This window comes from Dendropsophus ebraccatus, chromosome 5 (assembly GCF_027789765.1).
Source record: "Dendropsophus ebraccatus isolate aDenEbr1 chromosome 5, aDenEbr1.pat, whole genome shotgun sequence".
NCBI classification, from domain to species: Eukaryota; Metazoa; Chordata; class Amphibia; order Anura; family Hylidae; genus Dendropsophus; species Dendropsophus ebraccatus.
In genome coordinates this window covers 19,909,815-19,924,635 of record NC_091458.1, presented here as the reverse complement: position 1 = coordinate 19,924,635, position 14,821 = coordinate 19,909,815, and the positions used below count along the sequence as shown (strand labels likewise).

The following is a 14,821-nucleotide window of genomic DNA, read 5'->3' as shown; positions in this document are numbered from 1 at the left end:
ATACCTTTTACCATATGTGCCAGGAAAGCTTTTGGGGTATACAGTATATACATTAGGGAGTCCTACTGCCATGAAGGGGAGGACTGTACAATGGTTAGGTAGGGGGTTAGTGTCACAGTAACATCCACATGATGCCGGGACACAGGTTCTGTACGATGTGAGGTGCGGCCTCCATGGATGGGACTTGTTTCTCCAGCACATCCCACAGATGATCGATTGCTTTGAGATCGGGGGAATCTGGAGTCACCACCTTGATCTCTTTGTCCTGTACAATGTCTGCAGTGTGACCCCCGGGGCATTATCATGAAGGGGGGGACTTGGTGTGTACAATGGTCAGGTAGGTGGTCGGTGTCACAGTAACATCCACATGATGCCAGGACACAAGGTCTCCAGCAGACCATTGCCCATCACACTGCTCCCGCCATCTTGTCTTCTCCCATAGTGCATCCTGGTGCCATCTCCTCCCCAGGTAAGTGACGCACATGCACCTGGCTGTCCACATCATGTAACATGACCCATCAGACTTAAGGCCTTGCTCCATGCCCCAGTACTGATGTGTATTATAGACACATTAGGGGGTGGACAGGGGTCACATGACCGGTCTGTGGGGCCCCATACATGTCATGTGTGATCACACTCTTATCTATTATAGACTTTTTCAGCAGTTTTCCGTACAGCAGCTCTTGTATGGGATCAGAGTAGATGGGCTAGCCTTCACCCCACACATCAATAATCCTTGGTGACCACCACCCTGTCCCCAATCAATGGTCGTCTTCAGGCCTGTATTTAGAGTTCATGCGGCCCTAGGCACTTTGCATGCTGAGGCGCCCCCCCCCCCCCCCAGGTGTCAAACTGGGGTACCTGGGGCCCACCAGAGGAAATGATCCTTGGGGCCCACCAATATAAAACCAGTGAGACACGACATGGTGACCCGCTCCTTTCTTGGAGTCATCTGTATCTGTGACAAATCTATTATGAATAAGATTTTTAGTCTAACTAAAACTCTCAGGACACCCTACATTTATACAGCTCTCAGGGTATGCTGGGAGTTGTAGTCTCTGAGAGGACAACCCTGTAATAAATCACTGTGTGCAGAGTCTCCTGGTGACTGCAATCTGTGGATGACAACCATCAGCCCTGAAGGTCCAGCAATACATCTGTCTGCAGTTATCAGAGGATTGTCTCTTTACTGTACTACAACTCCCAGCATATCCTGAGGGCTGCACTGTCAGTAAATGCTGGGAGTTGTAGTGCCTGCAGCTGTAGTAGTTGGGTCCTAGGTGCATTATACACTGGATGCTTTGTGTGAGATCAAAATACATAGATCTGTGGGGGCTCAGTGCAGGGAAGTGACCCCAGAACATCACTAATAGGGGATAGGACAAAAACATCTCCCCCTATCCCCTATTAGTGATGTTCTGGGGTCACTTCCCTGCACTGAGCCCCATCTTCTCCCCCTGCCCCCCGGCTGCTGCCCTTGTCACCCCAGCTGCTCCCCTTCCCCCAGCAGCTGGGGGGAAAGAGGGAGCAGCCGGGGGGCAGGGGCGGAAGGGGAGACAGGGAGGGGGAAGAAAGAGCGGCCAGGAGGCAGGGGGAGCAGCGGGAGGGTAGGAGGAGGTCCCCCCAGTGCAGTTACGGGGCAGGGGTGAACTTCCGGCACACATAGCCGGTATCACACAGGCCGGAAGCTCACAGCTGCAGCCCTGCGGCAGGGGCGTAGCTAGCATTCACAGGGCCCCATAGCAAAAAATGCCCCCCTTCCCTACACACAACACAAAGCACTGCGTATATATATATATATATATATATATATATATATATATATATATATGTATATATATATATACTCTCTATGATGTGGCCAAAAGATAAAATCTCTCCTGGCCAGAGGCATAATCCTGGCTGCAGCCACAAGAGTGACAGAGCAGAGAGCCAATGGCTGCTTGCTCTGTCAGTCCACTGTTTTTACCTATAACGGCCCATTAGGAGCCCTTATGGTTAAATACATAGGTGCAGGAGCAGACTACCTTCTGCTTATCCCCTTATGTACTGCAGTGTATAAGTGACCCAAAGTTCAGAAGACAAGGAGATATCTGATTTACTGCTCAGTGCACTGGTAACCCCTGACCTCTGCACAGGGCTACTTGATTGCTGGAGAACAGAGGTCAGAGGTTATCAGAGGAGATCTTTGTCTTCTGCTTGTTAACCCTTTCTTGTGTTGCCCCATGTAAGTAAATACTGGGTCACTTACACACTGCAGCACATAAGGGGTTAAGCAGAAGGACACACGCTCTTACGTTCTCCCCCGGGCCCCCCTCTTGCACGGGCCCAAGAGCACTTGCCTACCCTGCCTCTATGGTAGCTATGCCACTGCCCCGCGGTGCCCAAACTCCTCTCGCGGCGGCAGCACATGTGACGACGAGAAATTTACTGCAGATGTGAGCTCACCCCTGCCGACTCGTCCACCCTGCCAAATCCTGATCATCACCCCTCTCCCCCGGGCGTGGGCGGTAGCGGCAGCGGGTGGTCCGTGGTCCGCCCTAGGCACTGGACCATCGGTGCCTAGTGGCAAATACGGCCCTGGTCGTCTTTATTTGGACACTTTTGATAGGTACTAACCCCTACATACCAGGAACACCGCACAAGACCGGACGCTCTGGACATGCTCTCACCTGCTGTCTACACATCATAGTTTGGCCCCTTGTCAGGGCCGCATAGATCCTTATGGTCAACTATAACAGGCGCCATTATCATCAGAAAATCAATGTTCACTTCACTTTTCAGTGGTTTTAGCTGAGGGTATCACACATGATGGAGTTATATTGTGTTACAGCAAGTAAGGACGGCAATTATAGGATGCATTTTCATTGGTTACTGCATGTGTGAACACAGCCACATAGATAGATAGATAGATAGATAGATAGATAGATAGATAGATAGATAGATAGATAGATAGGAGATAGATAGATAGGAGATAGAAGATAGATAGATGGATAGATAATAGAGAGATAGATAGATAGATAGATAGATAGATAGATAGATAGATAGATAGATAGATAGATAGATAGGAGATAGATAGATAGATAGATAGATAGATAGATAGATAGGAGATAGATAGATAGATAGATAGATAGATGATAGATAGATAGATAGATAGATAGATAGATAGATAGATAGATAGGAGATAGATAGATAGATAGGAGATAGATAGATAGATAGATAGATAGATAGATAGATAGATAGATAGATAGGAGATAGATAGATAGATAGATAGATAGGAGATAGATAGATAGATAGGAGATAGATGATAGACAGATGCTGTTGCTGTGCACATGGCTGGGGGACTGTCTGGCACAGGGCGCAGTATGTCTGGCAGCGGGGAGCACACAGCGTGTCACAGCACGGTCGCCTCTTTTGAAATTCAGAGCAATCAGCTATTTCCAGGCCTAACGTTGTGAAAACGAAGCAAGTCTGGGCAATGGCCGCATATTTCCCAGAGAGCTGATGACACTGCTCCCAGCCGCACACAGCACCAGCCGCCTCCTCTCCAGCCACGTTCTGCACCGCACAACCCACAAGGTCAAAGAAACAGGGATCCTGTGTGAAGTTTTCTCCAGTGCAGTCGGATTCCTGATTCTACCTTACACGCTCAGGTAAGAATCGCTGTATAACAATCTATAAGAGATGTGAGGTGTGAGGGGCCTCGCTGGTGTGCCTGCATTCATATGGATTATATCCTGTTCGGTCATGCTCCTTGGTAGATACATTGTTGGATGGGTGATATTTTAGCTGTATCTGTAACTTTATTATCTGTCCTTGTAATTGCCTTTAGTTTATTCTTGTGTTCAAAGTTTTTGTTAATATTTTATCATGTAGCGGCGGTCGGCATTCACTGAAAAAAATCTTTCAGATTAACTGGTGCCAGAAAGTGCCAGAGATTTGTAATTTACTTCCATAAAAAAAATTCACATCTTCCAGACGTGATTCTACTTATCAGCTGCTGTATGTCCTACAGGAAGTGATGTATTCTTTCCAGTCTGGCACAATGCTCTCTGCTGCCACCTCTGTCCATGTCAGGAACTGTCCAGAGCAGCAGCAAATCCCAATAGAAAACCTTTCCTGCTCTCTGGACTGGAAAGAATACACCACTTCCTGTAGGACATACAGAAGCTGATAAGTACTGGAAGACTGGAGATTTTTTAAAATAAGTAAATGACAAATCTCTGCCACTTTCTGGAACTAGTTGATTTTTTGGTGAAAAACCCCTTTAAGAATATGGCAGATATTAAAGCATACCTGTCACTTTCCTAAATTTTTAATATGATCTAGAAACTTATTAAAAGTGGGGGTGACCCTGACTAGAAGATAAGTCTCTAGAACATATCAAAAGTAAAAGATGATCGCTAGCACAAGAGGTTTAGATTTATACTATGAGACCGTTTTGGGCACATGGTACTGAGCTGGAGAGAACTCGCTTAGCCCCCACTTATTCCGGCTCGGTTCAGGTCCAAAAACTCAGATCCCGACCACAAAACACTTTATGATGCAACACTTTATTCAGGACAAACACAGCTGCTTTCTTCCCAAAACAGTGCCACCCTCCTCCTTAGGGTGTGTGTGGTGCTACAACTCTGCTCCATTTACTTGAATAGGACTGAGCTGCAATATCACACATAAACTAAGGCCATGAGTGGCGCTGTTTCTAAAAGAAATCTGCAGTGTTTTTGTAACCTTGGATGACTCTTTTAGGTGTTTTTTGACGTTAGGATCCCCTTTAGGGTAACTGGCATGTGTGGTCAGGCCAACTATCCCTTATCCCACCCCTGCAGTAGCTAGCATGGTTGGAAATGATGCCACATGTGCCACTATAAAGCCAGTAGTGCACCAGGATCAGTGTGGGAATTTACCACCTTCTAAGGGGATTTTCCCCATATTGGCGACGTATCGCCTGTCCTCACAGCGTAGGTGATGTGCCTGATTGGTGGGGGTCCCACAGGTAACAGCGCCCCCACTAGGGGATTCATCATAAATAACCCTGTGTCTCCGTTAGATCCCTCATAGCACCTCGGTGACCTGGTTGCAGAACTTTAAGCCTTTAGGGCAGAATTCTTGCTTCGGCTCAATGACTCATAAGTACAGTAGTTACCAAACAACCGGTCTGACATAGCAGTAACATCCCAGCGGCTCCATAACAGACCACATAGGAGGGTTCTGTGCTGTCTGACCTTGAGTGATGTTATGGTGCAGAGGTTGAGGACCAAGAATAAGGATAAGCAGGGGCGGAGCCTGAACGGGGAGGAGCTTACACCCCACCCACAAGGACACAAGACAACGTCCTCATCCCAGTCTTATTGTGACACATTACAGGTGTAGCGATAGATAGATAGATAGATAGATAGATAGATAGATAGATGGGGAGATAGATAGATAGATAGATAGATAGATAGATAGATAGATAGATAGATAGATAGATAGGAGATAGATAGATAGGAGATAGATAGATAGATAGATAGATAATAGATAGGAGATAGATAGATAGATAGATAGATAGATAGATAGATAGATAGATAGATAGATAGGAGATATATAATAGATAGGAGATAGATAGATAGATAGATAGATAATAGATAGGAGATAGATAGATAGATAGATAGATAGATAGATAGATAGATAGATAGATAATAGATAGCAAATAGATAGATAGATAGATAGATAGAGATAGATTGATAGATAGATGGGGAGATAGATAGATAATAGATAGATAGAAGATAGATAGATAGATAGATAGATAGATAGGAGATAGATAGATAGATAGATAGATAGATAGATAGATAGATAATAGATAGATAGGAGATAGATAGGAGATATATAATAGATAGGAGATAGATAGATAGATAGATAGATAGATAATAGATAGGAGATAGATAGATAGATAGATAATAGATAGGAGATAGATAGATAGATAGATAGATAATAGATAGATAGGAGATAGATAGGAGATATATAATAGATAGGAGATAGATAGATAGATAGATAGATAGATAGATAGATAGATAATAGATAGCAAATAGATAGATAGATAGATAGATAGAGAGAGATAGATTGATAGATAGATGGGGAGATAGATAGATAGATAATAGATAGATAGATAGATAGATAGATAGATAGATAGATAGAAGATAGATAGATAGATAGATAGATAGATAGTATATATTCCGCAGCACACAGGAGTAAATGCAAAAAAAGGTGAATTTTATTCCATCAATGCAATAACAAAACACGGCATACGGCAAGACGCGATGTTTTGATGATCTCCATCATCTTTTTCAAGCGATGGATAGATAGATAGATAGATAGATAGATAGATAGATAGATAGATAGATAGGAGATAGATAGATAGCAGATAAATAGATAGATAGATAGATAGATAGGAGATTAGATAGATAGATAGATAGATAGATAGATAGATAGATAGGAGATAGATAGATAGATAGATAGATAGATAGGAGATAGATAGATAGAAGATAGATAGATAGATAGATAGATAGATAGATAGATAGATAGATAGATAGATAGATAGATAGGAGATAGATAGATAGAAGATAGATAGATAGATAGATAGATAGATAGATAGATAGATAGGAGATGGATAGATAGATAGATAGATAGATAGATAGATAGATAGATAGATAGATAGAAGGAAATACTCCGCAGCACTCCAGGTAAGTGAAAAATCGTGAACAAATTTATTCCATGCAGGAACGATACACAGCAAACAAGGAAGGTAAAACACACAACGTTTTGGCGTACCTTGCGCCATTTTCAAGTGCCTAAGGTACGTCGAAACGCCGTGTGTTTTACCTTCCTTGTTTGCTGTGTATCGTTCCTGCATGGAATAAATTTGTTCACGATTTTTCACTTACCTGGAGTGCTGCGGAGTATTTCCTTCTAGCTGACTGTGGTTCGTGGTCTAGAACCTGTCCGCTGGCATACACCATCGACTTTTCTTGTGGTGCTGCTCACATTTATGGATATAAATAGATAGATAATAAATAGATAGATAGATAGATAGATAGATAGATAATAAATAGATAGATAGATAGATAGATACCATTTTTGTTTCTTGGTAACTTGCAGGAATTATATTTGCATATAAAGAAGTAATTTTTTATAGGATAATTCCCATCTGCCATTACGGTGTTAATGTTGGACGTGTTGCTATTGATTAGGCCTCATCCACTTTTATTGGGTCTCGCCTTGTGTCGGTCATTAGAGTGAGATATTAGACAATTTAGAAGGAATTAATATTTTACGGCCATATCACACTCTATAAAGCGCGCACTCCCGTGGCCCGGAGACTCCCGGCAGAGGTTATTCTTTATTGCTGGGTAAATGTGACAGGTACTTCACAATGGTTTATAGTGATTATGGCTTCTCTGAGATCCTATGTATTCACTATATATATGATTTACTGCATCACCAATGGTTTATTGTAATCATGAGGATGACTACGTGGCGGACACCTCATGTATCACTTACAGGGTAGAATATCAATGCCTGAGACCGTATGTGTGTATCCATTTACTTGGGAGACAACTGACCTCTATGATCAATGGTGGTCCCCCAGTTAGACGCCCACTGATCAGCTAGTTATCCCCTATTTTGCAGATATTGGATAACCTTTAACCCTAATAACCTTGGCCTTCCGTTTATCTCAGTATATATATATATATATATATATATATATATATATATATATATATATATATATATATTATACCTTAAATATTTGGGTTCTAGGATTTGGAAGACAAGTAATCATAAACCTTAGATTCCTAAATCAGACAAATGAGATGCTATTGCTGCCAGTCATTGACCTCCATGGTCCTAATGATAATGACTGTGTTACTGCTCCAGGCAAAGGTCAAGTAGTAGTTGTACTTTGTGCCTGGGTCAACCTGAAGCTCATTTAGTAGGTGTCAATAAGGGGATGACTTGTGCACTGCCTTGGGCTGTGGTGAATGGGCCGGTTTACTATCCCCAATGGTCGGTAACCTCCGGGAGTGTTTAGGGTAACTTGGGCACTTGTTTCAGTAGCCTGGAGTGGTATGCAACCCACCTGGGCAGTTGATACCGCCACTCATAGAGTCCTGTGCGTTTTGTAAAAAATATAACACTTTACTGAAAGAAAGTTCAGGTTTAACAGTACACATAATACAGTAGTGCAAATGTTGACATGCGACGTTAGTGCTGACACAGAGTAACCAGTGCTTGTAGAAGTAGAGGGTGCTTTGTAAAATGAAGTGGAGAGGAGTTGCCAAAGGAGCCCTGCCTAATGTAGTGAATGTGCTCTGCCAGAACAGGTGTAGTGGTAGAGATAAGAAGATAAGACTTGTACTCACAGATGCCACTAGTGACTCTGAACCGCCTTATGCCCCCTTGTTGCGAGATACCCATCCTAGGTGGGTAATACGAGCCCCAGTCATCGGTTATCTAGGTGTAGCAGGCTTCTGAGACTTCCCAGTTGTCCTGTGCTGTGCAGTAGGATACGTAGACTTTTTCCCTGGTAGCTTTGTCCTACTGTCAGTTCCTCTTGCTTTAGGATACTGCCTTGCACTTTTTAGAGAGTTTCCTGGTTTGGGTGAGGGTTATTCCTAAGTCGCTTCTCTCCCCTAAGGTGAGCTTACCACTGCATACTTCTTTTAGTTACTTGCATAAAAGAAACTGTAGCTGCTATGTTCGATCCCTGTCAGGAGCCCAGGCCAAGCCAGTCTCCAGCTTAACTTCTGCAGAGACTGGGTCTTTTTTGTGTCCTCTCACACTTAATACTAGTTTAAGACTCCCTTCACTTCAGGCTAACTCCTCCTACAGGGGCTAACACTAAACCCTCCTGCCAGTGGTGGGGCTCAGTGCATGTGAGAGTAAGCAAAGACATGATAGGACAGGGCAAGACAAACACTTGTGATTGGTCAACAGACAACATAACATTAAACCTTGGCTCTTCAGCTGTGCAACAAGTAGAACTAAACAGTAGTGACATCTAGTGGTAAAAACACAGTACTACATCTCCTACTTGTGATCCTGAGAGAGCGACTAGCTCAGGTACTCTAGACAGCACCAGTGGTGGGACACCACACCTACTGCATCCTATCCCACCATATTGCTAGTCTCAATAGCTAGGATGCAAAATAGGGCATTATGGATGAAATCTAGAGAGGTTGAAGCCCACTTCAGTGCGAGGACATGGGTGCGACTGTTTTTTTCTGCACCCCACATAGCTATGAGCTTTTTCCCAAAGCTTCTCACTAGAAAGGGGATGCCACCAGTGTTGAACTGGCCCACCAGAGAACCAGAGTATCCTCTGGTGGGCCTCCAGCTTTAAAACCTGCACTAACACTGGCTGACATGTTGTTTCTCATTGGTTCTTCATTTATTTGCCCCCAGGATCATTTCCTCTGGTGGGCCCCAGATACCCCAGTCCGACACTGGATGCCACATGTAATCAGTGTCTACGTCTGTTATAGAGGCCTCCTCATATGGGGGAAAAAGACTTTATAGGCCGGGATGCACCATCTGCACCCGCAATAGCTATGCCCCAGGTGGTCTACTATAATAGGGCATCTGAAGGTGCCCTACAGTCCACCCACCCCCAAGTGGCCAATCCACTTTGCCACACCAAGGAGATGGTACAGTGTATGAGACCCAGTTCGCACTCATTTGTAATGTGTGATGGCTTCAAAGACGACATGGCAAAAAGATGGCAGTCATAGCTAGTGCTGAGCGAACGTTATCCAAACACAAACGTTTCTTTGCCTTTGGCTGAAAAAGTTGGATGCCGCCCTAGGGCTGCCTGTAAAGCATGGATACAGCCATAAGCCATAGGCCTGATCCATGTTATCCCTGAATCCAACCCCAATCAAACGCCGAGTGTTCATGTTCAGATAATGGTGCCGAAACCAAACATTGTGACAGATTCGATCAGCACTAGTCATGGTTTATCTTACCTAGAACAAAAGGATCGGGCATGGAAATCCAGCATACCCCTAACCTCACCTGCCTGGGGATATCAGGAGGCACCATACACATTAGATGGTAGATTCCGCTGACACGTGCCTGGTGTGTATTGGAGTCTTTAGTGGTTGTCACCCAACGTCTGTTACCTATGTAGGAGACTTTACGCTCAAGGTCTCTGAATTTCCCTTCAGGGGGGTGAATGATCTGTAATTCTCAGTGTTTCCGATGTCACCTTATTCACCCTAACCGTTCTGACAGCCTCACATTACCCAGGAGGCAGCGGTGGCCGCCCTCACATAACACCTGGGTGCAGGCAGAGACACGTTCCCTCTGGAAAGCCGTCAGCGCTGGGTAAGTATGGCCGGATGAGCAGCCAGAATGGAAAGCGTGGCTCTGGGTAACGTTTTCCATCAAGCCTTCCAGTCTCTGTAAATTCTGGCACTATAAAAAAGTGTGAAAAATGCCAAAATCCATCTCACTATAATCTGGGGGGCAGCAAAACTGGAGGAAAAAAGTCATTCTTGGCCTGGAAAATGGGGTAATCCAATCTGTCCGGATCATGGTACATAGAGTTCAACTGGACTTTTAGCCTTTTGTTTTATTGCATTGTGGAATGGAGAAAGTGATTATGGATACATAACTGATATCATAATACAGTACACATAAATAATGCTGCCATACTGTACACATATCTGATATCACAATACACATAAATAATACTGCCATACTGTGCACACAACTGATATCTCAATACAGTACACATAAATAATACTGCCATACTGTGCACATACTGCCATACTGTGCCAGTATCTATGCTGGCGGTATGGAGAGGGTCACCAATATCTATGCTGGCGGTATGGAGGTGGTCACCAGTATCTATGCTGGCGGTATAGAGGGGGTCACCACTATCTATGCTGGTGGTATGAAGGGGGTCACCACTATCTATGCTGGTGGTATGAAGGGGGTCACCACTATATGCTGGTGGTATGGAGGGGGTCACCAGTATCTATACTGGCGGTATAGAGGGGGTCACCAATATCTATGCTGGCGGTATGGAGGGGGTCGGCTGTATCTATGCTGGCTGTATGGAGGGGGTCACCAGTATCTATGCTGGCGGTATGGAGGTGGTCACCAGTATCTATGCTGGCAGTATGGAGGGGTCACCAGTATCTATGCTGGTGGTATGGAGGGGGTCATCAGTATCTATGCTGGCGGTATGGAGGGGGTCGGCTGTATCTATGCTGGCGGTATGGAGGAGGTCACCAGTATCTATGCTGGTGGTATGGAGGTGGTCATCAGTATCTATGCTGGCGGCATGGAGGGGATCACCAGTATCTATGCTGGCGGTATGGAGGGGGTAACCACTATCTATGCTGGCGGTATAGAGGGGGTCACCAATATCTATGCTGGCGGTATAGAGGGGGTCACCACTATCTATGCTGGTGGTATAGAGGGGGTCACCACTATCTATGTTGGCGGTATGGAGGGGGTCACCAGTATCTATGCTGGTGGTATGGAGGGGGTCACCAGTATCTGTGCTGGCAGTATGATGGGGGTCACCAGTATCTATGCTGGCCGTATGGAGGGGGTCACCAGTATCTATGCTGGCGGTATGGAGGGGGTCATCAGTATCTATGCTGGCGGTATGGAGGGGGTCATCAGTATCTATGCTGGCGGTATGGAGGGGGTCATCAGTATCTATGCTGGCGGTATGGAGGGCGTCACCAGTATCTATGCTGGCGTTATGGAGGGGTCACCAGTATCTATGCTGGTGGTATGGAGGGGGTCATCAGTATCTATGGTGGCGGTATGGAGGGATTCACCAGTATCTATGCTGGCGGTATGGAGGGGGGTCACCATTATCAATGCTGGCGGTATGGAGGGGGTCACCAGTATCTATGCTGGCGGTATGGAGGGGGTCACCGGTATCTATGCTGGCGGTATGGAGGGGGTCACCAATATCTATGCTGGCAGTATGGAGGGGTCACCAGTATCTATGCTGGCGGTATGGAGGGGGTCACCAGTATCTATGCTGGCGGTATGGAGGGGGTCACCAGTATCTATGCTGGCGGTATGGAGGTGGTCACCAGTATCTATGCTGGCGGTATGAAGGGGGTCACCAGTATCTATGCTGGCGGTATGGAGGGGGTCATCAGTATCTATGCTGGCGGTATGGAGGGGGTCATCAGTATCTATGCTGGCGGTATGGAGGGGGTCATTAGTATCTATGCTGGCGGTATGGAGGGGGTCACCAGTATCTATGCTGGCGTTATGGAGGGGGTCACCACTATCTATGTTGGCAGTATGGAGGGGGTCACCAGTATCTATTCTGGCGGTATGGAGGGGGTCACCAGTATCTATGCTGGCGGTATGGAGGGGGTCACCACTATCTATGCTGGTGGTATGGAGGGGGTCATCAGTATCTATGCTGGCGGTATGGAGGGGGTCACCAGTATCTATGCTGGCGGTATGGAGGGGGTCACCACTATCTATGCTGGCGGTATGGAGGGGGTCATCAGTATCTATGCTGGCAGCATGGAGGGGTCACCAGTATCTATGCTGGCGGTATGGAGGGGGTCACCAATATCTATGCTGGCGGTATGGAGGGGGTCACCAGTATCTATGCTGGCGGTATGGAGGGAGTCACCAGTATCTATGCTGGCAGCATGGAGGGGGTCATCAGTATCTATGCTGGCAGCATGGAGGGGTCACCAGTATCTATGCTGGTGGTATGGAGGGGGTCACCAGTATCTATGCTGGCGGTATGGAGGGGGTCACCAGTATCTATGCTGGCGGTATGGAGGGGTCACCAGTATCTATGCTGGCGGTATGGAGGGGGTCACCAGTATCTATGCTGGCCGTATGGAGGGGGTCACCAGTATCTATGCTGGTGGTATGAAGGGGGTCACCAGTATCTATGCTGGCGGTATGGAGGGGGTCACCACTATCTATGCTGGTGGTATGGAGGGGGTCATCAGTATCTATGCTGGCGGTATGGAGGGGGTCACCAGTATCTATGCTGGTGGTATGGAGGAGGTAACCAGTATCTATGCTGGCGGTATGCCCCCTTATTGCTCGTAAAACTCTGACTATTTGTCCGCTGTAGGAGATGCAGATTTCCTAGTCGCTTATCCGGTTTTTCTCTGGGAATACTGAACGTGTTTGGCTCGGGGTGTTTGCACTAGGATCGGAATGTGGCATGAAAGCATCACATTGTGTGCACAAAGCACAGGGCCACGCGTTTCGCTCTCCTTTGTTTATCCGGCGGTGCCTAGCCAGCATTCAGAGCTTAGCTTACAGCCAGACGTGCCCCTGCCTGTGCCCAGGTGCTAATGGAGGGCGTGCATCGCTTCCTGCCCTGTAACCCAATACTGTTAGAAGCCTTCACCAGGATATCCGATGGGGAGGGAACCCTGGATCTCCAGCTGTTGCAAAACTACAACTCCCAGCCAACGGCTGTCCAGGCATGATGGGAGTTGTAGTTTTGCAACAGCTAGAGAGCCAAGGTTCCCTACGCCTGGACCATCCAGTATTGCTCACTGCATTAGGAAAAGTTTGTTCTTGGGGCCGGGGGCTTGCATTAGAGTCTGGGGGCCCATATACTCTATAGGAGACCAGTAACATACAAGATTAACTGGTGTCAGAAAGTTAAAGGGGTACTCCGCGAAAATATTTTTCTTTCAAATCAACTGGTGTCAGTAAGTTATATAGACTTGTAATTTACTTCTATTTAAAAAAAATCTCAACTTTTCCAGTACTTATTAGCTGCTGTATGTCCTGCAGGAAGTGTTTTATTTTCAGTCTGACACAGTGCTCTCTGCTGCCACCTCTGTCCATGTCAGGAACTGTCCAGGGCAGTAGCAAATCCCCATAGAAAACCTCTCTTGCTCTGGACAGTTTCCGACATGGACAGAGAGCACTGTGTCACCCTGGAAAGAGTACACCACCTCCTGCAGGACATACAGCAGCTGATAAGTACTAGAAGAATGGGAGATTTATATATAGAAGTCACCAAAATGCATTTTGTAAATGTAAAACAGAAGAGCCGCGTAACCTTAGAGCCCTGTATAGGTGACAGAGCAAAAATATTACAAAATATAGGTTGGAATCTGTCTGGATCTATCTGCACGTCAATGGGGTTTATTTGGCCCTGTTCACATCCAATGGTAAATGTCCATATGAATTTAGGGCCAGAAAATGCCAGGATGTGGCCGATCATTGCAGATCAAACACATAGCGGAAATCTGTCAGGTATAAGGCTATGTTCACACTACGTGAACACTCGGCCGTACTTAAGTACCGGCCGGGTGATCTTTCCGGCCCCGGAGCTCTGATGCGAGCGCATCAGCGCGCCTGCATCAGAGCTTCCCATGGCCCACAGTGAATTCACTGAATTCCGGCCGCAGAAAACTGACCTGTCAGTTTTTTCCGGCACCGCATGGGATCCCGTCTGCAGCGTATACGATGTGTGCACGCTCCGGCTGGGATCCCATTGAAAATAAAGCTATGTTCCACCCCTCAAAACTACGGCCTTAGTTCTGCGGCGAGAACTACGGCCGTAGTTTTACGTAGTGTGAACATAGCCTAAACCTGAACACACCTATAACTCATAGTTCACAGAGACTTGGAGGGAAGGATCCCATACTAATACAAGCACCACCATAGCTGTGAGCCCCCCCTCCCGGTGACTACCCTATAGTTCGGCTCATATTTCACTATGTTCCTGTGCTCTGTTCTCCAAATCAAAGGAGTCTATTGTCAGCCCGGACATGACCCCCGACTAGTTGGCTTTTTGACCTTTAGTGAA

At 46.0% G+C, this 14,821-nt stretch overlaps 1 protein-coding gene across 4 annotated transcripts in view; it reads left to right on the top strand.

Annotated features, from left to right (window-relative positions):
* Positions 1-3,537: 3,537 nt before the first annotated feature.
* The window catches only part of AMOTL1 (angiomotin like 1), a 94,005-nt gene continuing 82,721 nt past the window's right edge, over positions 3,538-14,821 (top strand). For 3 of the 4 annotated variants that reach the window (XR_011363125.1, XR_011363126.1, XM_069969633.1), the window contains exon 1: positions 3,538-3,653. The gene's annotated coding sequence lies outside the window, so the exon portion shown is untranslated. The remainder of the gene's footprint in view (positions 3,654-14,821) is intronic. The other variant, XM_069969634.1, reaches the window with a different exon arrangement.